Source organism: Bidens hawaiensis, unplaced genomic scaffold (genome assembly GCF_021521415.1).
Source record: "Bidens hawaiensis isolate Kalapana, Puna unplaced genomic scaffold, B.hawaiensis_p1.1 tig00000905_1, whole genome shotgun sequence".
Lineage (NCBI taxonomy): Eukaryota > Viridiplantae > Streptophyta > Magnoliopsida > Asterales > Asteraceae > Bidens > Bidens hawaiensis.
In genome coordinates this window covers 787,730-814,568 of record NW_027491053.1, presented here as the reverse complement: position 1 = coordinate 814,568, position 26,839 = coordinate 787,730, and positions in this window count along the sequence as shown.

Sequence of the window (26,839 nt, the reverse complement as noted above, 5' to 3'; positions counted from 1 at the left end):
GTTCCTCGGGAAGCTCAAAATCAAATGGATGGGCCCGTATGTGATCACAAGAGTCGGGAAGTTTGGTGATGTGGAGATTGAGGACATGTAAAGTCAAGCTAAACAAGTTGTGAATGGCCATCATCCCAAACCCTACTTAGAAGGGAAAGATGTGAACATGCTTAACAATGACAAGGTGAGTTTCCTCTTCAGCTCACCAGACGGTTCCACCGCATAAAGGCCAAGGTATGTTGTAGGGTGTAAATAGCTTTTGTTAAATTTGTTTTATGAAAAAAAATTACCTTTCTCTCGTTAGGAGTGTGTTCGAATCAAGTATGGGGAAGTTCTTAGGAATTTCTCTACCGTGTTGAGGACAACTCGGGATTTTCTTGGGGGGTAGGGTAATTTAACTTTCGTTTTGTTTTAAGTATAATATAAGTTGTGGTTTTGTTTCGTTCCGTGCCGAAAAAAAAAAAGGTCCACCGTGGCCTACGGTCCAGCCAACGTAGCTCACGGTCCGGCGAGTCACCACGGTACGGTGCACTCTGCCCAAACTGGTTCAACATCACCGTGGACCACGGTGATCACCATGTCCCACGGTCCGGGCTGGCTGCTTCCTTGACTATGGTCAACCGTGGACCACGGTTACCGCCGTGGCCCACGGTTCGCTGATTTCTGCTGCTGTCCAACGGGCTTTAAGGTACATAAACGAATTTTAAAACCCTTTTACAACCATTTTCAGCCACAAAGTCCACCAAACACTTTCTCCTTCTTCACACATTCCTCTCTAAAACCCTAATTACACCATCTATTTCTCTCAAATTAACCCCAAAATCCAAGTTTCTTAACCCGATTGTGAGTGAATTTCTGTGAGATTTAACAATACAAAGCCTTTTCCCTCTCATTCTCAAGTATTATCCCGGTTGTGAGGATTTGGATCCCGAAAATTTCAAAGATTTTTTGGGGTTTTTTGTTTGCTTGTAAAAACTTACTTGTTTATCATCCTAAAACACCAACCAAGGTATCTCTTTGTCAATTCTTTATGTACATTGCAATATTTGATAAGGTAGTGTTAATTTGTGTAAACCCACTTGCTTGTTGATGATAATGGTTACAAAATGTCGTCGTGGATAAGAGATAAATGCTTGAAATTGGTGATTTTTCATTGAAAAGTTGGAAAATTAAGTGTTTATTGAAATGAAGGATATTGGTTAATTATATAATGAGTTGGTTATCCACGACTATGGTAACAAGAAAGTGTGGGGATGGACATATTGAATTAACTTGGTTTGTTTTTGGTGGTTTGTGTGTATAGATGGGAAGGAATTCGGACAAGGGAAAAGGAAATGCGGCCTCTACAAGTGGTCGGGCCGCCCAAGCCAAAAGACAACAGTTGCGAGAGGAGCAAGAGCATGTTCAAGTGGAAGTCCCAAGACCCAACTGGAGGGGTGGGGTACTATCAAGTTATGCTGTAGAATGGCAGCCGGAGTTATTTAAGGAAAAGATGAGCGGTATAAGAGAAAGGTTGGAAGGGTTCATGTGTGAAAATGAAGTGACCGACTCAGGGTTTGAATCGTTTGGCTTATTTGACAAATTTGAAGACATAGGTTGGGAAGCCGCCCTCCAGTGTTACAATGGAGAGAGCACAGTGTTATACGACAGGGAGATCGAGGAGTGGGTATCTACTTTGCGGTGCCCACCAAGAAAGTCTCGGAAATGAAGTTGATTGGTACCATGGGTGGAACAACCTTGGAAATGTCTTTTGAAACACTCAATCAAGTTGCTCAGTTCGACAGCAAGCCAGCCAATTCGTATGTATACCCATCGGTCAGGGATTTGATTGACCATCCCAACAAAAGCCCGCAATGGTATAATATATTATCGTCGGTATTGGCGGGGGGTAGAGGTACGGGTTCGAACTTTAAAAGGAGGGAGTTGAGGATTCAAGCTCAATTTGTTGATGACAATATGTTTATCCAATGTGGTACCCCGCCGGAGCGACATTTCAGTAGTGAGAAACAGTGATATGTCGGTTTTGGCCGCATTAATGAATGGTAGGCCGCGAATTTCCTTTCGCTATTTGGCCATGTTAAACATATGGACGAGTAGAGAAAGCAACAAGAGGAAGCTGAACCCGCATTGCCGATTGATCACAGCGATACTGAAGTTGCATGGCGCCATTCCGGCAGGCGCGGTTGGGTTGAAAAAGACGTTTACGGAGCACAAATTGGATTCGTTGGGCCCGGGTTGGATTTATACAAAAACGAACGGTACCATCAATTGAAGAACAGTAATGTGAAGTGGGGAGTGTTAAGGGAGGATGTTGAACGAGAGGTGAATGAAGCAGTGGAGGAAATAATCGAAGAAGGAAGTGACGATGAAGACATAGAGGTAGTTGGCGATGTGAATGTTGGTGGTAGTGGGTCCCAACAAAGGGGTTGGGACTATTCTTCAGGATATGCCTCATATGGAGACAATTGGGCCCACATGGGTTGGATAAATGAGGTGGTGGAGAGACATCGGCCCTCCACTTTTGACAGTTGGTCGGAGGAATCCCAGGCACTTTTCAACCACCAAACTTTCATGGGGGCTTACCACGAACGAGCCGAGAAACAGAGACACGACCGTGACGAGATATGGAACCGTGCTCATGCCTATGCTCGCGAGCACGAATCAAACATGCGGTATATGGACGACAGAAACAAAAGACTGCACGAACAGTGGCATGTTGGTGAAGAGGTCATGCCAGATCCACCAAGTGTTGACTACACATCTTTGCCTCCATACGACGGCTCTGTGCGATACCCCGAGCCTCCATTGCATCACTCCATGTGGGTGGACCCGATGCAGTCGATGGCACCACCACCACTATCAACGGGAGTAGGCAGCAGTGGCGGAAGTGGAGCTTTCAACTTTGGCGAATTTTCGGACTTCATGACCTCCATCTTCGGGCCGCCACAGCCGCCCTACTACTGATGAGAGCCTCGTCATACCAGGTTCATGTGTTTTTGTGTATAGTTGTAAAGTTGTTTATTTTGTGTTTGGTTTAATTTTGGGTGGAAGGGAGGATGAAAGAGTTCGAAATAGTGTTTTGGGTCGAAAAAAGGTGGTGTTTTTGTGTGTGTTTTTAGTTTCTCAAACCATACCTTGGGGACAATGTATCCCAAGTGTGGGGATGGGGAATCTTTTAAATGAAAACGAAGACAATTGAAATAAAAACATCGGAAAGTGGTAAGATTGGCGGGGCAAAGTTTTGGTCCCCGTTCATGGTCATATTTCCCCCAAAATCAAGTTTGCATTAGCTACGTTAAAAATGTGGTCGAGTAGTATTCTAGGCAAGGTTAGCATGCTTTCAGTTTATCAAATCACATAACATGCCCACTGTCACTTGGGTATTTGGAAAACAAAGAGCAGTGACGACATGGTTATTCTCCGTTAGAACTTGTGCCATCAATGCACTTCGAGACCTTAGCTTGGCATAAATGCAAAAGTGATTGAGGCACTTAGATTAAAGCCTCGTCTCGGATGAGTGTGAGTGCGGGTTTTTGGGGGTTGGGCCTCATAAATTACATATATGAGCGTGGGTAATGAGAGGGGCGGGTGTTTGGTTCCTTTAGAAAACCTTATTGGACCTATTCTTTTTATTTGATCAAACCCCGATATTTTTGTGAGACGATCCGGCTTGATAGGTTGTTCTTTGTAATTGTAGTTGTTGGTTATTAATCAATAGAGTAGTAGTAGTAGTAATTGTTTATGCAAGTTATTATGTTAGTAAAAAAAATTGAAAATGAGAAAAAGAGAAAAGACAAGGAAAAGTCGAGGCAATGTCCAAAGCCTTGTGGTTCGAGTTCGTGATGCAAGCTGTTATGTTTATAGTAGTATGTTTTATTGATTATTGTAGTCTTGATGTAACAAGCCGGGTTGGATCATTTGAGTAACTTTCAATATTCCCATTCCATAACTTTACCCCTAGCCTCATTACAACCCGTTTAAGACCTCTTGATTTTCATTTATGTTAAAGCACGAGTAGGTGGAGATTTGACGGTGGTACAAGCGTATACGAGGAGAATCGAGCATTATTGTGATATTCGGAACGGTCACCGATTAATGAGTTAATGAGTGATGGTGTGTTATGTGTGAGTAAAGACCGAAAGCATGTTAAGGTTGACTAGAATTCTATGTTTTAAAATGTAATATCAAGTAAGCTAGTGCAAACCTCTAATTGGTGGGAATAGGGTATGACTCGGGACCTTAACCGAGCCGCTCTTGTGGTATGTTTGGTGGTGTGTTTTGAAAGCAATTGTGATTTCAAGTGTTGCTTAGGGACAAGCAACGGCTAAGTGTGGGCATGTGACGGGCGACCCATAGGAAAGCAACTAAGTGATTTAAAAGATATAAATATGCTTACAGGATTAAGTTAATTCCATGGAATTAGTTGACTATGGTTGCTCGTGTGATTGCATGTTTTAGGAGCTAGAGAGTGGCGTTACGAGAATACGGGCGAAAACGGTGAAGAAAACGGAGCTGGAAAGAGAAAGATATGAAGAAAACAAGAATCGGAGGCGAGCTCCACCATGGCCCACGGTCCAACTGGAACAAAAGGTCCAGAGGCCACCGTACCGTGGAGGAAAAGGGAACCATGGGGAGGACCGTGGCCCATGGTCCAGACCGTGTCCCACGGTCCAGCTTGACTGACTGTTGACTTTGGTCAACCATGGACCACGGTTCACACCGTGGCCCACGGTACGGGGCGGAGACAAAATTGCATGTCCTTTAATCGGCCGTTTGGGAGTGACTTTTGGACTACTTTTTCACCTTGGCCGGCCTAGAGGCGATTTTGGAGAAGAAAAACATCATTTGGGGTCTTGTATTAATTTGCTTTATGTCTTTGATTGTTATAAACAAGTTACTTGATGAAAATATAATCTCCCGAGCCATGAGTGGCTAGTTTCTTCGGTATTCCTCTCTGGATGTAAGGTTATTTGCAAAACACTTTTGTTTATTGTTCTTGAACTTGGATTGATTATCTAAATGCTATGTTAGTATGATCTTGTGTTTGTTTAATTGTCTGTAACTTGTCCATATTGTTTCTATCTAGCTTCTAGCCATATGTTCTTGGTGTCGTTGGCAATCGAGATTTTGTGGAAGGAACTAGGAAGAATAGTATTGATTGATTGTTAAGTAACAACCTCGCATTCTAGGAATCCGAGTACTTAGTTCTTGAGTAATCACAAACAATTGCATGTACACAAAATCGAGATGATTACGGTTTATCCATTGAATGTTAATAAGAGTGTTGAGCAATAAGCCGAACCCCGAGAGGAATGCTTGTTTAGTTGTTTACAACCCTCGTTTAGTTTATTTTAGTTTATACAATCAAATCAAAACCAACTTGGAAATTACTTTGTGTCGTTTACATTTACATTAGTTTAATCGTCGAGCTACTTGGTTAATACATTTTCCACAAACTCCTCGTGTTCGATACCCACTTACCGCTATCTAATTAGTTGTATTTGGTTTAAGTTTGAGTGAGCCTTTGACCTCACGTCACGTATCGTCCAGGGTGGTTCCCGAGATACACCAACTACTTATATTTAATTCGTTGATTCAATATTTAGTTGGGTCGGTTAAATGCCATGTAATGCTCATGGTCCGAACACGCTCACGGGCTGACCAACTCAATTGTTTATTACTCGTTATTTGAATTGGGCCAACAAAATGCCATGGAAAGCTCATGGGAGGCCAATTCACAAACTTTATGTGGTTTTATTTAGTTGGGCCATTCAAAATGCCATGGAAAGCTCATGGGAGGCCAACTCATTGTACATGTTTCGTTATTTTATTTGGGATCTCGAGCTACCATGGGAAGCCCATGGAAAGCCCAACCCAATAACATTTTACTTTTGAAATTTTTACAAAACATTAGTTATTAAATTAAATATCTCAAGAAAATATTCACATTATTTTAAATCCCGACTCGTACTCGAGTCATCACTTGCACAATTTTATTTAGGAACACTTCTCTATTATCTCACATCAACTTATTCACACAACTTACCCATCAACTCGTAAAGTTTCATCTTTGGCCATCATAGAATGTCTTCCCTAAGAAATCATCGTCATAATCAATGGCGTTCATCTGCTTCTCACGATCACCGTACGACTACTAGAATCACCAAGGAGTTGCTGCTGTATGCCATTAACCAGCCAACCGCCAACCTCGACAAAACTAAAATACCTCAAACAATAAATTTTATACTAACTATATCTGCTATAATGTTAGTGAAATTATCTACTCTCATTTATTTCCTCAAACTATAAATTACCAAGTGCACTTAAATCTATACCCTCAATTTTAACTATAAACATTTTATTACTACTTGTCTTTCCTCAACCTCATGTTAGTTTCACAACTTACTTCCCATTTTATAAATCTTTATTATTAAAATTCAATTATTGTAAATTTTATGATTATTAAACTAAATTATGTATTCTCTAAATTTAATTTTCATTTTTAAATTAAAAAATTTTCAATAATTAATTTAACTTATTAAATTTACTTTTTGATTGAACCTTCATCGTAAATATTTCAACTCCCTACTTTAATTTTGAAAATTTTGAACATTTTAAATGATAAATTCGTAGTTGTAGAATAGTCATGGTGGTTCATGCATTACTAGCCTCGCATTTATCTCAATTTATTATATGCTTCACTTTAATTTAGAATTATTTACTCAAATTTCCATTATTGATAATTCAAATTACTTACTTCCTAATATTTATAACGATTTTATGAAAAAGGAAAAATCCACGAATTCTCAATTTAATCTAATTTAATTACCTACTTTATATTTTATCTAATTTTAAAGATTTAATTGCAATAGGACTATCTCGGTGGTTCAGGAATATCCGTTTCCCAATTTAATCTATTAACGATCTCATCTCAAAATCACAACTTAAAAAGTCATAAACTTTATATTAACTTCTCTTTAAATCTCATAAGTTCTCAACTAACTAAACTAGACTCATCAAATAAATTTATACTCTCGATCTTAAGAATTTCCTTCCTAATGAATACAATCTTTAAGGATTCCACCACATGTTATTAACTATTTTAAGATCTGTTATAAATTAAACTTTAACGCATACCATCTCGTGAATCAAGTTCCTTTATCTATCAAGGTTAACTTCATATAATATTCCCCTCTTAGCTTATTCTTGATCATCATAATTTATTTCAAATGTCTGCTTCAAGAAATCCATTTCAAAGTCCAAAATTCGTAACTTTCCTAATCAAAAGATATAATAGAAATCACGTGGTCTTATTAATCAAACTCGAACATTTATTATCTCTTGAAATTTATATGTATAATTTATCAAAACATATGTTTCTTTCAAAAGGATGGTTTTAAATATTTTATAACCCACATGATGGAACGAATTATGCGGACCATCTGATGATAAGAGTGATTATGGTCGCAAACATAATTATCCAAGTCCTCGCATGGAAATCATAACGCGTAAAATTGTGTGTCATGATTTAGAGCCTGAGGTAACTTGGGTAACGGTACGAATGATGAGATGATAAAGACATGGTGGATATGCCGCTGGTACATCCTGTATATTAGTGCCCTTATCGGATTGTCATTTGGAGTGTTTCTTCGGTTATTGGAAGTTCTATGTTCTGATATTTTCCTTAAAAGTTTAAATTGTTTTCAAAACAATGATGTTTTGGTTTTCCTTTATTTCGGGATGAAATTCCCTAAAGTAGGGGAGACTGTAACATCTCGGATTTTTCGTATTTGTTTAAACCGATTCGAGAATGTAATTCGGATCTTTTGAACTTATTAAAACATGTATTTAACTTGGTTTAACATATTTTATAATTCCATAACTTTCAACCATGCTAAAAATCACATTTTCGGGAACTATAGGGACTAATTTTGCCAATTCTTTCCTATTTTTGATTAAATTAACGAAACTTAAACTCCAAGAAATGTTATAGCTGGTCCAATTTCCTTTTCTTGGTGTCCAAGCCAATTTCTATTAGTTATTGTGCCAGATTTTCTCAGTAAATAGCTTATTTTGTTTCCTAATTTGTTTTTAGCAACCAAATCGCTTATTTTAGTCATAAATCAAGTATTTTAAGCCCAAGAGACCCCCCCCCCCCCAAGCTTAGATACATGTCCATATTCATTAAACCTTGTCCAATAACGAATTTTACTGATTTTAATGTTGATTTGATCATTAAAACTCGATTCGGTTTCTTAAACGAGTAAATAATCATAATTAGTTCGTTTTAGTGTTTCCTATATAAACAACCCTTATTTCTCCTGCCAAAAACTTCCCTAAGCCCTAGAGGAGCCTTCTCAGCCGTCACCTCCTCTGACCATCACCATATCCTTCAGTTTTTGACGTTTTACTTGAAGATACGAGCCTTGAAGTTTGACTTTGCATGCGTATGGATCTTTGACTCTTAGTTTCTCTTGATCCTTTCACTTTCTGGGTAAGTTGTAAATATTGGAATCATTCATATATATTCCCTAGTCAATGACCTTCAATCAATTTCGGTGGTTGAAGGGTGTTGACGGGTCAATTCGCTTAAAACCCGTTAAAGGGAAAAACAGTCAACAAGTTTGACTTTATGTTTTCTCGTGCTTCTGGTCGGATTAAGCATTCGGTCCAGAAGACTTTTATTCTCGTAACGTAATTTTAAGGCTACTGACCAAAACCCGACTCTAGACTCGCTGTTTGGATTCTGGTCAGTACCAGCTCGTAGTAGACGACTCGCTTATCATTGATCTAAGGTGAGTTTGATCATTCCCCTTTTTATACATTGTGTTCAAATGTTTTGGGGACATATGCGTACTTACTCATATTTTCTATCCTATATATATACACGAACTCGCAAACATAATCATTGTGTGAATATCAATTGAATGCTATTTGCTAATTGTTACATGTTTAACTATTTACTTGACAACATTTGGAGAGGTCCAACATATACCCTTTGTATAGGGTTCTCATTAGTATGATCATACAACCGTCTTAGTAACCGGAGCCCGATTCACTTGGCGAAGGTAAAACGGCAATTTTAGTCATTGTAATCAATGCCTGATTCGCTAGGCAACGATTAATTGGCACACTAACATGATTTAGTTATATGTATGGTTTGTTAAGCTTTGATTGATTATTACCACATAGATTGGTTTGCATATTAATTTTTATCATTTATTATTTATTATTATATAATTATTTGTGTGTCAAAATTGGTGATCATCTTACTCAACATGGTTGTTGACAAAACTCCATTTTCTACGCTATGCAGGTTGCTTATATTGAAAACTGAAGTTGGACACGTAGACAAGACCTTAGGATATAAACAAGAAAATATTATTTGAGTTTACATTCATGTACTTATATTGTTTGCTATACTTGGATATTGTGTGTATTCTTTCAATAAAATAATTAATTAGATATCGTCACATTTTATATATGATAGTATCTTCGAACTGTGAGCAAACGGATCACGCCCCGGCATTTCCGCCTTAGGTTGGGGTGTGACACTCCAAGTGATCTGTACCCTTCATTTCTAGATTCCAAAGTTCTTGTTCTAATTTATGAATTTTGTTTATCGGACAAAAATGTTCTATCATAAGATTTTTAAGTTCTGACCAAGACATACAATTGGTTACCTCTTGTCCCCGAATTTGGACAACAGTATTCCACCACATTAGCACGTGGTCCACAAACGTAGAGGTAGCAAATTTAACAATATAGTCTGGTGGACAATTAGTGATATTAATGATGGATTCAGTCTTTTTTATCCACTTTACTAGTTCATTTGGTCCTTCAGTCCCACTAAAATCCATAGGTTTACATAACATGAAGTTCTTAACTTGATATACGTGTTACGAGGGATTTTGGTTGTTATGACTATTGTTCAAGTTTGATGGGGGATTATCATTATTGAGAGTAACATCAGTGTTCAACGGAGCATTAGCTGTGATAGTGTTAGTGTTTTTCGGGGGAGCATTTGTGGTTGTATTAGTATTTGACGGGGGATTAGCATTTACGGCCGCTTTTGTATGCAGCGCTTTATTTGTATTCATGGTTGTATTAATACCGGCAGCAAATTGTGTTGCTATTGTCGGAAGTACTCTTTGTAGTTGCCGAGCAATCAACTCGGCTATATCTGCCTCAAACTACGTGTTTACTTTCTTCGGGGCCATTCTATAACACAATCAGTTATACCACAATTAACAAAAATTTACTTACGCAACCAATCACAAAGAAATCACATTATTAAGAAATCAGGTATTTCAAATAACACGTATGTATCACACGGATCTGTTCTCGAGTCTATATAGTATGTAAAGTTAGCCTAACAAAGGCCAATGTTTATATATATGTCGAAAGTTGTCACCTAGTGGCAAGTAATTGTAATCCAGTAAAGGTCAATGTTCGTAATGAAATATCCAAATCGTCCCCCATATCAACATAGCACACTACGCAATGTCTGCATGGGGTATTGAAGGCTACATACAACAATATTGTACTATCCTTATCTATCTAAGTACACATTATAACAGTTATGAATGGTTCACACTTGCATAGTAATTATGTTGGTACGATCTAGCCATTGAGCAATTATTTTGTTCGGCCTCTCCCGTAGGTTGACATTTACTCGTTATGAGTTTAATTAGTGAGTTATAATAGGAATGCACGTGTATATTCCGCTTGCTCTCTGGATGTTGTTATATATAACTATAGAATATATTCTTTCGCCAAGTCATTCTATACACGCAAGCATGCTAGGTCTAATAGAAGTGGTAATTTACTGGTTGGGGTAAGTATGTCCCATTTCAGTCAGGCACGTCATCAATTCGTGAGCATGAGATTTTTCTCTTATAATAACCAATTGGAATAGCAAAGATATAGGAGAGATTGGAGGTTCTCGTACAAAGATGGTTCGAAGAGTTTGCTAGTTGGGGAGTTTCACCAGAGTTAGCTGTACTGGTGATATGTAAAAGAAATTATTATTATTAATATTTCTTCTGGAAATATCATTAATACCTTATATGTACTGGTAGCCACGATTGGTCATATTATAATTCAAAGCTCAGTTTTGGGTAATTATCGTATTATAATTTACTAAATCGGGCTCATCACTAGGTATCTTCCCTAGGGATGGTGTTTGTTTTCAAACAACAGAAATGAAAGGATGAACGTGAAATATTTTAGATCAACACCAAAGAAATGAGTTTATAAGATAAAGATTGGATTCAAGCTGAAAAGTATTATATATCCTTTTAAAATTATTGTCTATAGGTCACATCTCCCACGGTTCCTTCCCGGGCCTTGTATGGTCGTCACATCACTAGATTTAGTTGGACTTCGTTATAGCATTCTCGTATTCTTGTTCACATGCAACACCGGTTCTTTATTTTTGTTTTTTTTTCATAAAACTACCCGATCTCGATATCTTTTAGTGCAATAGTTAGTCATAAAAAAATGTTTTTCGATAGCTTAGATCAGCGTAAGGGATATTATAAATTAGGGTAGAAATAAAATACTTTATTTGTTATGTACAAAATATTATCAATTATAATAAAATATAATATTAATTTTGGTAAGATATAATTTTAATTAGAATAGGAATTAATATTAATTATAACCGAATATTATATTCGTCATGGTGAGATTCAATATTACCGGTAGCACCGTACGTACACGTATTCCTATACCTCGTTTCAGAAAAGCACGTATGCACGCTACATATATATTCCACATCACCTTTATACACGTATGTTGCCATTTTTACCTATCGGTATATTCCGCGACTTCTCCCCGAACTCCCTTGTAAAAGCAAGTCTGTTATTACGTTCCGGACCATAATAACTCACTTACCCTACGAGTTCATCCCGGCGTCCATCAGCTTCTATCGTTACTCATTATTAAGATTCCTAGATATAATCGGGCCTACGGTTATATTATAGGTATCCTAAGGGATAACCTAATCCTTTATAACCAATGGCTATGATACCAGCTTCTGTCACACCCCGTTGAGCGATTTGTGGCCATTTTTTGGTAGTGGCGGAATACAACATGTTATGAAAGCGGTAATTTTAATCGTTATTTTATATAAATATCATATTTTTTGTTAGTTACATGCCGACTTTCTTTTAATACGATGAATTTTCCAGAAGGCATGCTACACTTGTTCACACCATGTGACGGAAGCCTCAGCGGCTCCAAATCTATGTAAGTTTATATGTCAATGGTGGTTTTTTACCTTTTTCTTTAGTAATCACTTTGAGCTTTTGTTAAGTTCTTATGGTATAGTGACTTTAGTTAATGATTATAATGCTTCTGTTAAAAAAAATTCTAATTTTTATAAAACAGAAATGTCATAGATACAACTGGTATCAAATACATTATTCATAAAGAAACATTACTAACGAATTTACAATATATTACATCGTTCTAACATCTTTTAGAAACTAGGTGATACAGTCAAAACTAGCTCTTCAACTACTTTACTTCTAGCTCAAATGCTCACAATATCGATCACAATCCGAACACGTAACACATAAGCAATCTACTCCATTTTTCTAATTACCTGAAAAGCATATTAAAACAGATCAACTACGAATAGTTGGTGAGTTTCATAAGTTTTAATGAAATCAGTTCTGCGTACCACACAGTCGTAGTTTGCATGTACGCGCGTGTATAAAAATTGTATTTACGTTTGTATATATGTACAGCTGAGTCTCTGTGTGTGTATATGCATGCACGTAAGTTTATAATATAAATTCAAAATTCCAATAAAATTGTGATTGTTTGTTCGCACTACGTGTTTCCAATTTTCGTGTTTAACCAACCACTGTGGACCTCCTTCCACCCATAAAGGTTCCACATAAAATCAACCACTTTGGCCCCCCTTCGGTATTTCAGGCAAATATAGCAGAAGTTGTTAAGGATAGTGAAAATATTGAGATAATTGAGGAAGAGGTCAAGATGGATGAAAGCGAGAATGAGGTCCAGAAAAAATTGATTGAGAATGAGGGCTTGGATAAAGGTGTGAAAGTGGTTAATGAGGTCAATCAGTGTGACAAGGATGCTCAAGAGGGTGATCAAATTGATTCTGATGACGAACTTCCAAGAAATTATGATAAAATTCACATGGTTCCTTCTGATTATGTTACATCTTTATTTCCTCTGGATATAATTGAAAGTTTTGCAGGTTGGTTTAATGGCGAATAAGTACCACATGGTAAGATTGATTTTGGAGAGGAAGACAATGTGGATGAATCAGAAATTAAGGAGTCAAGTAAAGTTGAAGATTCAAGTGAGAAGTTGGTTGATGGAATAGTTGAAGACACAACTGAGGAAGTGTCTGAAAGTTCAAATGAAGAACCAACTGATCATGCAATCATGGCAAACAAGGTAACTCTAAATTCAAATTTGTGTGAAAAATGTGAGTTGCCATGTGACGAGTGTGATTTTAAAGCTCTTGAAATTAAAGAGTTGAAAAAGCATTATGACAAAGCATTATTAGATATTAATACTATTAATGAGGCATATATGAAACTTCAAACGTGTGAAAAGAATTTGTGGGGTAAGATTCTACAGGATCAAAAGACCATGTCAATGTTAAAACACAAGGTTGAGTACAAACAAATTCCCATCAACAGACATATAGATGAGAATGCAGCACTCAAAATTGAGTTACAAATACTCAAGATTGAGAGTGAAAGAGTCAATTTAAAACTAGTGAGTTATGCTGCATTGTCTTATGTTCTCGATCACATTATGCCTAAAAATTCATCAAAATCTAAGGATAATGTGAATGAGAACATAACATCTAGTGTGGATTATCATGTCGTGCCTCCACCTATGTGGAATGCATATATTCCCATGAAACCAAAAAGTTTCAAGAAGGCATTAAATATGGAAATCAACACTCCACTTCGTGATACCATAAAGTTTGAGGATGATGATTGTGTTACCTCTGAAAAGGTTGAAAATAAAAGTTCTGGCTGTGATATGTCAACTAGAATTAAAGTTGCAGAGTTGGTGTTAACCAATGAAAAGATTAAAGATAATGGTTTGGGAAAAGAAAAGAGTGTTGATTCGAAGAGATTTGATAAAACAAGTTTTTATAATAAGCAATCTCATTGAATTAAACCAACAGAAATTAAAAAGATTGTGTTTGTTCATGGTAAAACGTTTGAGTCTGAGAAGAGGCTATTTTTAGAAATCAGTCAAATCAAGAGTTTTATCGTCTGAAGGCTGAGCGTGATAAGGCTGAAACGACCTCTCAAAGCAATAAGTTTGTTCATAGGAGACGTTATTTTAATTGCAATGAAGTTGGGCACGTATTCTACGCATGTCCCAATCGATTCAAACATGATCACGCTCCGCCTCAAAAGTTTGAGAATAAGAGATCAGGTCTTGGATATGAGAATAAACCTGTTAATGTTCCCGAACCTTTGAAAATTTTAAAACGTGGTGAATTAGTAAAAATTGAAGTTGCTAAAACTAACATATCAAAGACTTCATAAACCATTTTTTACAGCAAGAAACAAGCTGTAGGTCAGAATTGGGTGGCCAAAACTGTGCCAAAACCACTAATTTTTGTAGAAGAAAAGAAAGATGAATCTGAGTCACATGTAACAAGTGATGATTTATTAACATGTGAATCAGATTTTGAGGATGTTAGGTTGTTATATAAGAATTTCAAACAACCCAAGACCAAGAAGGCTTAGGTTTCCTTGTTTCATTAAAATGATTTTCTGTGAGTGCAGGGGCTTCAAAGATCCCACGATTCACGTTGGATTATGGATAGTGGAGCCTCAAGACACATGACGGGTACTCTTCACTTGCTTAAAGATGTCAAATCTATTAGAGGAGGGTATGTAGGTTTTGCGGGAAATCAAGGAGGTCAGATTGTTGGAGAAGGCACGTTGACAAACGGGAAAGTCACATTTGATAAAGTCAACTACATTTCGGAGTTGGAGAACAATCTTCTCAGCATATCACAAATCTATGATAAGAGTTTCTCTACTCATTTCACAGACAACGAGTGCCTGATTTTGAAACCTGGTTTCAAAATTTCTGATGACTGGATATTAATGCGTGCTCCTCGAGAAAAGTATCTTTATGTTCTAAATATGAGTACTGTATCAACGTCTTCAGGGTTTTCTCAATGATTCATTTCAAGGGCATCTGTGGGATCGTAAAATGGGTCATATTAGTGAACTTGAGGAGTTTTCAACTAAATGAAGAATGGTTGGACTGCAAGAAGGGAAAACAAACGAATAAGTCTCATCCAAGGAAACTTGTCAACTCCATCAACTTACCCTTTCAACGTCTACATATGGATATTTTTGGTCCGGTGAATGTCAGAATTATCACGGGAGAACTCTACTGTCTTGTGGTTAATGATGATTACTTTAGATTTTCGTGGGTGATGTTTTTGGAATCTAAGGATAAACTTGTGATTCCCTGATGATCTTATTCAAGAAACTCGAAACGTTATACAACTTACCTATTCAAAGAATAAGAAGTGATAATGAGACGGAGTTTAATAATAACAAAATGCTGGAGTATTGTAATAACCGGGGGATTCTTCATGAGTTTAGCGCACCTTATACTCCACAACAGAACGGGGTCGCTGAACGAAAGAATCGCACTTTGATAGAAATAGCTCGCACCATGCTTTCAGATTCAAAATTACCTGTGAATTTTTAGTCTGAAGTAGTGGCATCAGCTTGTTATACTCTTAACCGGGTACTTACTGTGAAGAAGTTCGGCAAAACGTGTTTCGAGTTACTTAATCGTAGAAAACCAAATCTCAAGTGACTTGAACCGTTTGGATCAACATGTACAATTCTTGAACCTAGTGGCAAGTTTTGTCCCAAATCAGTTGAAGGATTCTTTGTGGGGTATGCTAGTCCACTACGACGTGTATACATTCCTAGCCTCTGCAAGATTGTTCAAGTCCAGAACGTTGATTGTCAACGTTATACTCTTACAGTTCAAATACCAGGAGATTCGCGGTTGTTTGATTACGAAAGTCTATGGGAGAGTTTCAAACTCCCTTAGGAAGTTAATTCTGATGAGACTGTGACAATGTTATACCAACAACATTTATCAAAAGATCCCGTATCAACACCAGAAGTTCCTCTTATGGTTGTTCCTTAAGTTGATCCAGATCCTGTTCTACTTAATGATGTTTCAAAAATGACACCCGTGTTTGACGATGATGGTGAAACAGACGAGGAGATTATTAAGGAAATTTCACCATCCACTGTTGCTGATGAAGAGAACGTCACCAATCTCCAAACTGAAGTGATAGTTTCTACTGAAGTTGTGCCTAGAACATTATCCTATCATCCTGAGGATAATATCATTAGAGATTTAAACGCTGGGGTTCAGACAAGGCGACAAATTGATCAAACCCTACAGTGTTTATATTTTTAGTGTATCTCCATTACAGAATCAGTTCTCATTCAAATGTACTATTTTGCAGGTCGAACCAAAGACATACAAAGAATTATTGCAATTTGAGAAGCTCAGGGTTTGGAAACTGGTTGACTTGACTAAGAACAAAAGGCAAATAAACAATAAATTGGTGTTTAAATGTAAACGTGATGAGAATGGGATTAAGTCAGAAACAAAGCAAGACTAGTTGTTTTAGGATTTAACCAGAGAGAGGGTATCGGCTACAATGATGTTTATGAACCTGTAGCAAGGCTAGAAGCGATTCGGATCTTTCTGGCTTTTGCTTCATGGAAAGGGTTCAAAGTCTATCAGTTAGATGTCAAGTTCAAATTTCTCAACGGGAAAATCAGTGAAGAAGTCTACGTGGGACAACCATCGGGGTTTGTCGATCTGATCCACAAAGACAATGTGTATCTCCTTGATAAAGCCCTTTACGGTCTTCATCAGGCCCCGAGAGCCTGGTACGAGACGTTGTCCCAACATCTTTTGGACAATGGGTTTATCAGAGGAACAGTCGATTGTACACTTTTCACCAAATTAGTTGACACACATCTACTGATCGTGCAAATCTATGTCAATGATATCATATTTGGGTCGACAAACGATGATCTATGCAAGCAGTTCGAGGAGGTGATGAAACTGAAGTTTGAAATGAGTGCAATGGGGGAGATGAAATTTTTCCTTGGACTTCAAATGGAACAGTTATCTGATGGTATCTTTATCCACCAGACAAAGTATGTCAACGACGTTTTGTCAAAGTTCAACACGACTGATGCATCGGCAATCAGTACTCCTCTACCATTGAATCACGCTATCGGTCCTGATCCCAACGGAGGGAAGGTTGATCAAACGTTATACCGATCCCCGATTGGCTCATTAATGTACCTCACTGCTTCTCGGCCAGACATCATGTATGCCACTTGTTTGTGCGCCCGATATCAGTCGAATCCGAAGGTTTCACATCTCATGATTGTCAAAAGAATTCTACGTTATCTTAAGAGATGCCCGGGGTTCGGTCTCTGGTATCCAAAAGACGATGAGTTTGTGCCGAGGGCATACTCAGATTCAGACTATGGAAGCTGTAAGCTGAATTCCAAATCTACAACGGCGGGGTGTCAGTTCTTCGGTAAGCGTCTTGTAACCTGGCAATGCAAGAAACAGACCACGGTTTCGCTATCTACCTGTGAAGCTGAGTATGTAGCTGCCTCCAGTTGCTGTTCTCAGGTTTTATGGATTCAATAACAGATGCGGACTACGGTTTGAATTTTATTACTACCCCTATCTTCGAAGATAATACTGAAGCTATTTCGATTACTAAGAATCCGGTAAACCACTCTAAAACTAAACATACTGAAATACGATATCACTTCATTCGTGATTCCTACGAAAAGAAGTTGATCACTGTAGACAAAATTCACACCGATGAACAAAACGCAGATCTTTTCACCAAAGCTTTTGATAAGTCACGATTTCAATACTTATTAAAACTTAATGGTTTAAAAGTTTTGGGTGGTGATGATAAGAGGGTTACCGAGATATTGGATGGGTCGGGTACCTTGTTTACCTAAACATCAGAGTCACATTTGTTTTTCTGTAAATATTTTCATTTGTTTTTGTTTTTAGGGGGAGAAATTTTCGGAAAATCCAAAAATATTGAAAAATTTGAAAAAGCCAAAAACATTGTAAAAATTCAAAAATGTCAAAAATAGCAAAAATGCTCCTCAGAAAATGAGTTTTGAAGCAAAAAAAGAAAGATGATGGTACATTGATCATCTGGTCCCAAATCCAGTAAAAAGTAGGCATAAAAGGCTATGTGCTTAATTGTATTAGTGCATTGGTAGGCCTTTAAAAAAAACAAGTAGGGAAAAGTAAGTGATATAAACTTAAAAATGCCAATTTGATAGGTTGTTAGTTTCTAAACAAAAGTCTTGATGACGATGGCAGAAATGTAATAGTTGGTCATACTCAAGCCTTTTAATCACAATGATTGGTTATAAATTTGTTAAAACATAGCTATCAGTAAGTGGTTAACGCTTCAACGATGGGATGCTTTAAGGTTCCTGGATCCATCGGGTCTTTATGCGGTTTATCATCTGGGTATTCATTTCGATGAATATTTAAAATGCTTTAAAAGCAAACCCACGGTCTAAGCTGCTTTATAAGTCATTAAACTTGATCGCATAAGTACTTATGTACTAAACTCATTACTGACTTGTTCAAAATCTGCTGTTAGACATACATTGTCCCCTTGCTCGCATCTTACTACCTTTAAGAAACGAACCACAAGGGACACAGTGTATGCAAGCCGACAGATGAAATCGTGCATACTCATCCATGGGAAAGGACCTTAGGGTATTGCTTGATAACGGGGGTATGTCTTGTAGTGGGGATTATTTGTTGATTTAAATTGAAGTCTTTTTAATCTTCTGATTCTAAGGTTTAAATCAAGTTGGGGTAACTGTGTAAAAATCAAATTATCCCTGAATCAAGATTAGAACTGATAAATCCTGATATCTTGTGCCTAATTGAATCAATTAAATGTATCACATAAATTCCTGAAACATTTGTTTAGAAGGTTTAGGTGGACAACAATACCAATGACTGACTTAACACCAGTTATAATAAACGCTGAAAACAGAACTGTGATGGAAGGGCAATTTGGTCAATATGATTCCCTGCTCAAACTCACAAAAATATGTGATTTTTATCTTGTTAAAATTCAAGTTTCATTTGTTATTGTTCCTATTTGAAAAACTAAAAAGATTTTAGTTCTGATTTTGTTTTCGACTCTTGATGTGCAGGTGAACTATCTCTGGGTTTTTTCTAGAACAATGAAACTTGTTGTGTTTCTCAAATTCAAATCAAATCAAAACGTTTATCTGTTTTACTCAAGGTCATTAATTTAGACTTGGTAAACAGTGGATTTTCAAAATGAATTGGTTTAAGTTATTACATCAATGTACAAGGACATTAATTTGTTCTTGGGACGTCAAATTGGTGTGAATAGCAAGAAAATGTCAATGAGATATACTTATGCAACGTATAAGTCATAAACACTTATGCGCCACATAAGTTATGCACCGCATAAGTTTTAGACTTATACGCCGCATACGTTGAAGATTGATCATATCCAGTGATCACACATATACGCCGCATACGTAGGGTTTTGAACCTATCTTATCCGTCGTATATAAGGACAAATGTGTCATAGACAATATGAAAGTAGCAAGCTAGTAATCATTTAAGAGTCACAGGTGTAACAGTGATTTGCTGTTAAGAGGAATTATTGCCATTCATAGATATATATCCTTATATGGTAATCAAAATCTTACCAACCATATCACTTTTAAATCTATCTCATGCATACTTGTTTGTCTAAGATACTACATCAGGTAAATTTACTTGAAGTATGTTGATACACTACGTGGATGTCTCGGTCTTTATTAAATTATTATTATATTACTTGATATTGTAAGGGGTATTTTGGTAAATAACCCCATTCGCTCTAATGTAAGGCTATTCGTTACACCGTAACGAATAAGCCACATTCGTTATAAATGTAAGCCACATTCGTTAACCTTGATTAACGAATGTGACCACGAATGAAGGGCAATTCATTAAAGGATAATGCAACACCAATGAGGTTGTTCATTCGTTAGACTTATTGTAACGAATGACACATTCGTTAATGTTTAAGTTAATGAATGTATCATCGTCTATATATACTTGTGAAATTATCGGTAATGTAATCAGAGATTTTATTATACTTTCCTACCTCGTTACTCTGCCAAAATTCTCTCTGAACACACACAAACACACACTAACAGTTTTCATCATCCTAATCGTATCGATTACACGATGAACATCATAATGTCATCATCGATTTAGATCCACAAGTGCTTTCTCAAGTGGTATCAGAGCCATGGGATCAGATCTTCATGATTTTTCATCGATATTGTATCGGTTCATCTTTGTTTTGATCAATTTCAATCGTGAATTGATAGAGTTCATCGATTAATTGGTTTCTGGTGAAACAGGGTATTATCGTAAGAGTAATTGAGCCTGTATAAATGTAATTGGACTGATTGTTAAGGTATATTGAAAGGTTAATGGCGGATTGAGTTTTAATTGATTGCTAATTGAACTGATTGAGAGGTTCTAGTGTAGTGGATTTGAATTGAGTCTGGAATTGGACGTTTGTGAGTACGGACTGATTTAGTGAGGTTTGGATTTGAATTCTGAAGTTTGATATAGGTTTTGGTTAATTCTGACTAATTTGGACCATTCTGGACATAGAATTAAGATTCAAAATAGTTTGAACATTTGAAGACTAATTTGTTATCAGTTGAAGACTGATTCGTTAGTCTGATATCTGATTTGTTAATCTGATTCGTTAAGGATTTAAAGGGTGATTCGTAACGATTGAAGACAGATTCGTTAAACAGTGTAACTGTTCAGTCGTTAAAGCTATTCATTAATCTTCATTCGTTCAAACAGTGTTTATCATTCACTTAGTCCTCATTCGTTAACCAAACTCATTCGTTGCCCAATCACATTCGTTACCCACAATCGTTAACCTTACACTTTCGTTAGACTAAATCATTCACATTCGCTACACATTCGTATAATCTCATTCGTTAGAACAGTACGCATTCGTGAACAGTGAGTATAAGTTTTAACATTTGACAAATTTAGTCCCTTGACCATTAAATCTTGTGAATTCATGGCCTCTCAAAATCAAGCATCATATTATGCTTTAGCCTCGCAAAACGCCTTGTTGCAGCAAATGTTATCCATGGACAATGAGATTGGGACGCACAATAAATGTTCTAAACTACTGAAATTGTCTGAATTCTCACGTTGAGAACCTAGGTTTCGTGCTCATCTTGGATCTGTGCAACGAGTAGTGTGAGATATTTAGATGTTGTGTATAAGGCACCACTGGTGGGAAGTGATTCTTTAGGCTCGACTGAAAAAGCTCATCATTTTTATGAAGCTCATGAGATCAAAGAAGACAAAAGTGAGACCAAAGCCTACTCGACTCTCACTATGGCATTGCCAAAGCACATTTTTCATCAATACAGCAATATCAAGACTTGTTCTTCATTATTTACTTCTTTGAAAACCTGAAGTCTAGGGAACATACTCGAGAGCAAGAAGACTCTTCTGAAATTTCAATTTAGAAGTTTTACTCTATTGAAGAATGAAACTGTGGAAGAAATGATCAATAGATTCTGTCATCTTGTGGCAGAAATGTCTACTGTTAATCTGGAACCAACTGAGGTGGACAAGATTGATATATTGAAGAATGCATTACCACCCTCTTACTCAACATTCTTACTTGTGCTAAAAGAGAATGGTTATTTTCGTAATGATCAACTTACTTCTGAACAGTTTATCAACAAGTTAGAAGAAAGAGAGTATGACTTGAAATGTCAAAACTCAGTGAAGGATAATCAAAATCCTATTCTCTATGGTGGTTCATTGCCTGCAAACAATGCTTCTAGTTCAGTCCCGATCACTGCTTTCTTCACACATACTTCACAAGAAGAGTCTCCAAATGGTAATATCCCTCCTAATGTATGTTTTATGGCGTCTGGTGTAACTGGTACTAGTTCCTCAAGCTCTCCGCCTAATGTAAATCTGAAAGAAGCGAACCAGCAGTTCGCAAATTTAAGTGCGTTTATGTCATCTTACGAACAACTTGTTGGGAGTAAGATCGCGACTAGTGAACTTACTGATGAGGATTATGAACAGATCGACCCCGATGATTTCGAGCTAATGGATCTGAAATGAAACATTATGGTAGTCTGTAAGGTAAAACGGTTTAAGCAACGAACCAGAAAAGACCTACCGACTTTAAACAAGAGGGATGGATTTGATAAATTGAAAGCCAAATGCTTCAACTATGGAGACTTTGGACACTTTGCCAGAGAGTGTGATAAGCCAAATAAGGAATACTCGGGTCCTCGAAATACTGAAAGATCTTCGGGTAAAAGTTCGGCTGGAACTGACAAGAAGAAATCATCAAAAGGATATCACAATAAGACGGCTAACTCCAAGAACTCGTTGCTAATGAAGGAATGGACTGGTTTCAAAGACTACTGGTGAACCAAGAAAATCTTGCTATGGTAGAACCAGTAGATGGTTTTGAAGATGCGAGCGGCGATAACTTATCATATGGGAGTGGCACTTTTGATTCAGAGACTGATTCTGATCACTCGTCATCTGAGCAAACGGAATCTATTGCTTGCATGGCAAAGATTGAAGAGGTATGTACTAACTCTTCACTTAATGTATTCTTGAATAAATTACAAGAGACAATAACTACCCAAGTTGTTACTGAGTGTACTAGTTGTAATGAACTCAAAGTTAAACTTGAGTCTGCATTACAACATAATACTACACTCGCGAATGAACTTTCCATGATTAATGAATGTTTCAGACAAAAATCCAAATTGTTGGACCAATCTACACTTAAAATCAAGAATTTGTCTGTAAGCAATCATGATTTAAAGGCGGAAGTTAACTGTAAACTTGGGATAGTTGATCAACATTTTCAGAAGATTCTCAAACTTCGAACTAACATTTCCAAACTAGAGAATGAAATTATGGAATTGAAAAACAAATTTGGAAAATTTAGAGACTCTTCATTTCTCTTAAACGAAATTATTGAAGTCAATAATGTTCATAAGAAAAACGGTAAAGCGGATTTGGGGTATGTTGAGATTCCTCCTCCATTCAAAGGAGACTACACGAGTATTCCTGTTGTGAAGCAATCTACAAACTCAGATATACCCGTGGTTGATTCATTCAAACCAGAAAATGTTGAAACAACAAAACCGAAAGTTCAAGAACCGGTTCATATTAAAAGTAGTTCAGTCTTTACTGAAAATTAAATAGATGGTTCTATTGAGGAATTACATGAGCCAGAAGTGATTGTCAAAAATGATAACATACCTTCTAACAATCACATTCTATGTGAACCAAAGGAATTCGAACAAGCCATGTATGGTTTGAAACCCTCGGGAGATTCCTTGAAAAAGCCAAAGGTGTCACTTAAAGTAAAGAAATCAGACAAGCCTACTGTGTCTGATAAGGATTTGATGAAATTTATCAATCCACAATATGATTCAACCAAAGGAAAGGTTTTTAAGTTAAAAGGCTTATCAAAAATGTTTTCGGATAAAAAAGTTCCATTGAATTTTCTAAAACCCGAAATGATTGAATGCATTTTTCAAGATGATACTTCACAAGTTGCTGAACTTGAACAACAATTTCGTAAATTTAAATCAACTAATGTTCAAGTGAAACCTGTTATTAATGTTTTTCAACCTATAAAGTTTGTGAAATCATCGGGATTGGAAAGTCTTTGAATACTACCAATCTTGAATTTTATAAACATAAAAAGGGACTAAATCATGAGGTTTCAAATTCGGTAACTGTTGAAAAAACAAAAATTGATGTCGATCAACCTAAACATGAGATCAAAACAAGGACTTCACCATAGAAAATGTTAGATACACGTTTATGCTTTAAGTGTGGTGAAACTGGTCATGTGGCCAGGAAATGCAATTCTAAGGTTGATAACATCCAGCCTTCAACTAAACAACCCAATCCTATGGTTGAAATGAATCATAAATCGAAAGAATCTCAAGTTGATGATTCATTCATAATGTATTCTACGTCAACCTGAGGAAAGTGGTTCAGGTTGAAGTTCCAAATGTTATAAACAAATTTGTTGACCGTGCTCAACCTATTTATAAAAACACAGACTCGGGAGTTATCCGTGATGGTTATCTCAAGAAGAAAATAAAGAAACCTGTCACATATTCCCAAGTACCAAATCAAAGTGTTAGAGTAAATTTATCTTCGAAAATCTCAAAATGAGAGCCCAAGACTGAGGTTTGGGCTACCTTTTTGAACTAATCATTTTACTTTTTGTGCAGAGTTCATCCATGGTTAGTAACTCCTGAAAATAAACGAGTTGAACGTTATATTTGTGGTTTAGCCCCGGAAGTGAGGAGTTTGGTGAACTCCGTGGGGTACACATCATTTGAGAATGCCGTGACTCAGGCCGGCATCGTAACTTTCGACTTGGTAAGAAGCGGAGTGTTGAGAATGGCCGGGGAATCATCAGGTATGAAACGAACTGACTATGGGACGAGAGCACAATGAGGACAATCAAGCAAACGTGCACGTCCGACAATTAGAAATTATGTAATAACTAGTTCCGATACGAAGCAAGACAGGTATAAGGGACCCTTACCAAAGTGTGACAGATGTAATTACCATCATGTGGGAGAGTGCAGGTTGCCGGTATGCCAGAAATGTGGTCGAACTGGGCATTATGCCCCTAGTTGCAGAGCAGGTGCAGAAATTGTGAGTCGACCAACTCAAACAACTCAACCTCGTCGTCCACCGCCACCGAGACCTCAGCCAATCCGCCAACAACCTATCCAAAAAACTTCAACCGCAGCAACCTACCGTGCCTGTTATGAGTGTGGCAGTACATGTCATATTAGAAGAAACTGCCCCAAGTTGAATCCAAGAGCAGTTACTAGACCAAACGAAGCATCAACTTCAAGTGCGTCTCAGGGACGCGCGTTTGTTATTGGGTTAGGAGAAGCACGACAAGACCCGAACGTGGTAACAGGTACATTTGTTGTTTCTGATCAATATGCTTCTGTATTATTTGATACTGGTGCCGATAGAAGCTTTGTTTCCACTACTTTTATGTCCCTGGGTAACATGCCAGTTATTGAATTAACAAATCCCTATACTATAGAACTCGCTAACGGTAACTCTATAAATGTCAACCAAATAGTCCAAGACTGTTCCATCATTCTTAATGAACACCCATTCCTTATTGACCTACTCCCGGTAGAGTTAGGAAGTTTTGATGTTATTGTCGGCATGGACTGGTTAACCAAGCATAAGGCAGAGATTGTGTGTAACAACAAGACAGTTAAAATTCCCTTTTCGAATGGTGAGATGATTGTAGTACAAGGGGAGAAGTCTGGTTCGATATTACCTCTCGTGTCTCATCTCAAAGTGTTGAAATGTTTACGCCAAGGTTGTATGGCATTCTTGGCAAACGTGACTATAAAGAATCCTGATGAGAAACTCATAGAAGAAATTCCCGTTGTACGTGAATACCCCGATGTTTTTCCTGACGATTTACCCGGATTACCACCGAACCGACAGGTTGAATTCCGCATAGACTTAATTCCAGGATCAGCCCCTATTGCTAAGGCACCTTATCGATTGGCACCCCTTGAAATGCAAGAACTATCCAACCAGTTACAAGAATTGTTAGATAAGGGTTTCATTCGTCCTAGTTATTCTCCTTGGGGAGCACCGGTGTTGTTCGTAAAGAAGAAATATGGAAGTTTTAGAATGTGCATCGATTACCGGGAATTAAACAAAGTTACCATCAAGAACCGATACCCTCTTCCACGAATAGATGACTTGTTTGACCAACTCCAAGGGGCAAACTATTTCTCGAAAATTGACCTTCGATTCGGTTACCATCAAGTTAAGATTCAAGAGGAAGACGTGTCTAAAACGGCGTTCCGAACTCGTTATGGCCACTACGAATTCTTAGTTATGCCGTTCGGACTGACTAACGCTCCCGCAGTTTTCATGGACCTTATGAATCGAGTTTTTAAACCGTACCTCGACAAATTCGTTATCGTGTTTATTGATGACATTTTGATATATTCGAAAACCAAGGAGGAACACGAGCAGCAATTGCGAACTATCTTGGAGCTGTTGAAGCAGGAAAGGTTGTATGCCAAGCTGTCAAAATGTGAATTTTGGCTACAATAAGTACAATTTCTAGGACACGTTGTTAATCGACACGGTATCCATGTAGACCCGAGTAAAATTGAAGCCATCAAAAATTGGCAAGCCCCAAAGTCACCGAAAGAGATCCGCCAATTTTTGGGTTTAGCTGGGTATTATCGGCGTTTTATTGCTAACTTTTCCAGCATAGCCCAACCTTTAACTCTATTGACTCAAAAAGATCGCGCTTACGTGTGGGGAGAAGATCAAGAAGCGGCTTTTCAATTGCTGAAACAGAAACTGTGCCAAGCCCTGATACAGAGTCTTCCAGAGGGAACTGATGATCTGGTAGTTTATTGTGATGCGTCCCGGAAAGGTTTAGGTGCGTAGTTATGCAAAGGAACAAAGTCATAGCATACGCTTCTCGACAATTAAAAGTGCACGAGAAGAATTATACCACCCATGACTTGGAACTGGGCGCGGTTATTTTCGCACTCAAGATCTGGAGGCACTATTTGTATGGCACCAAGTTTACAGTATACACCGACCACAAAAGCCTACAACA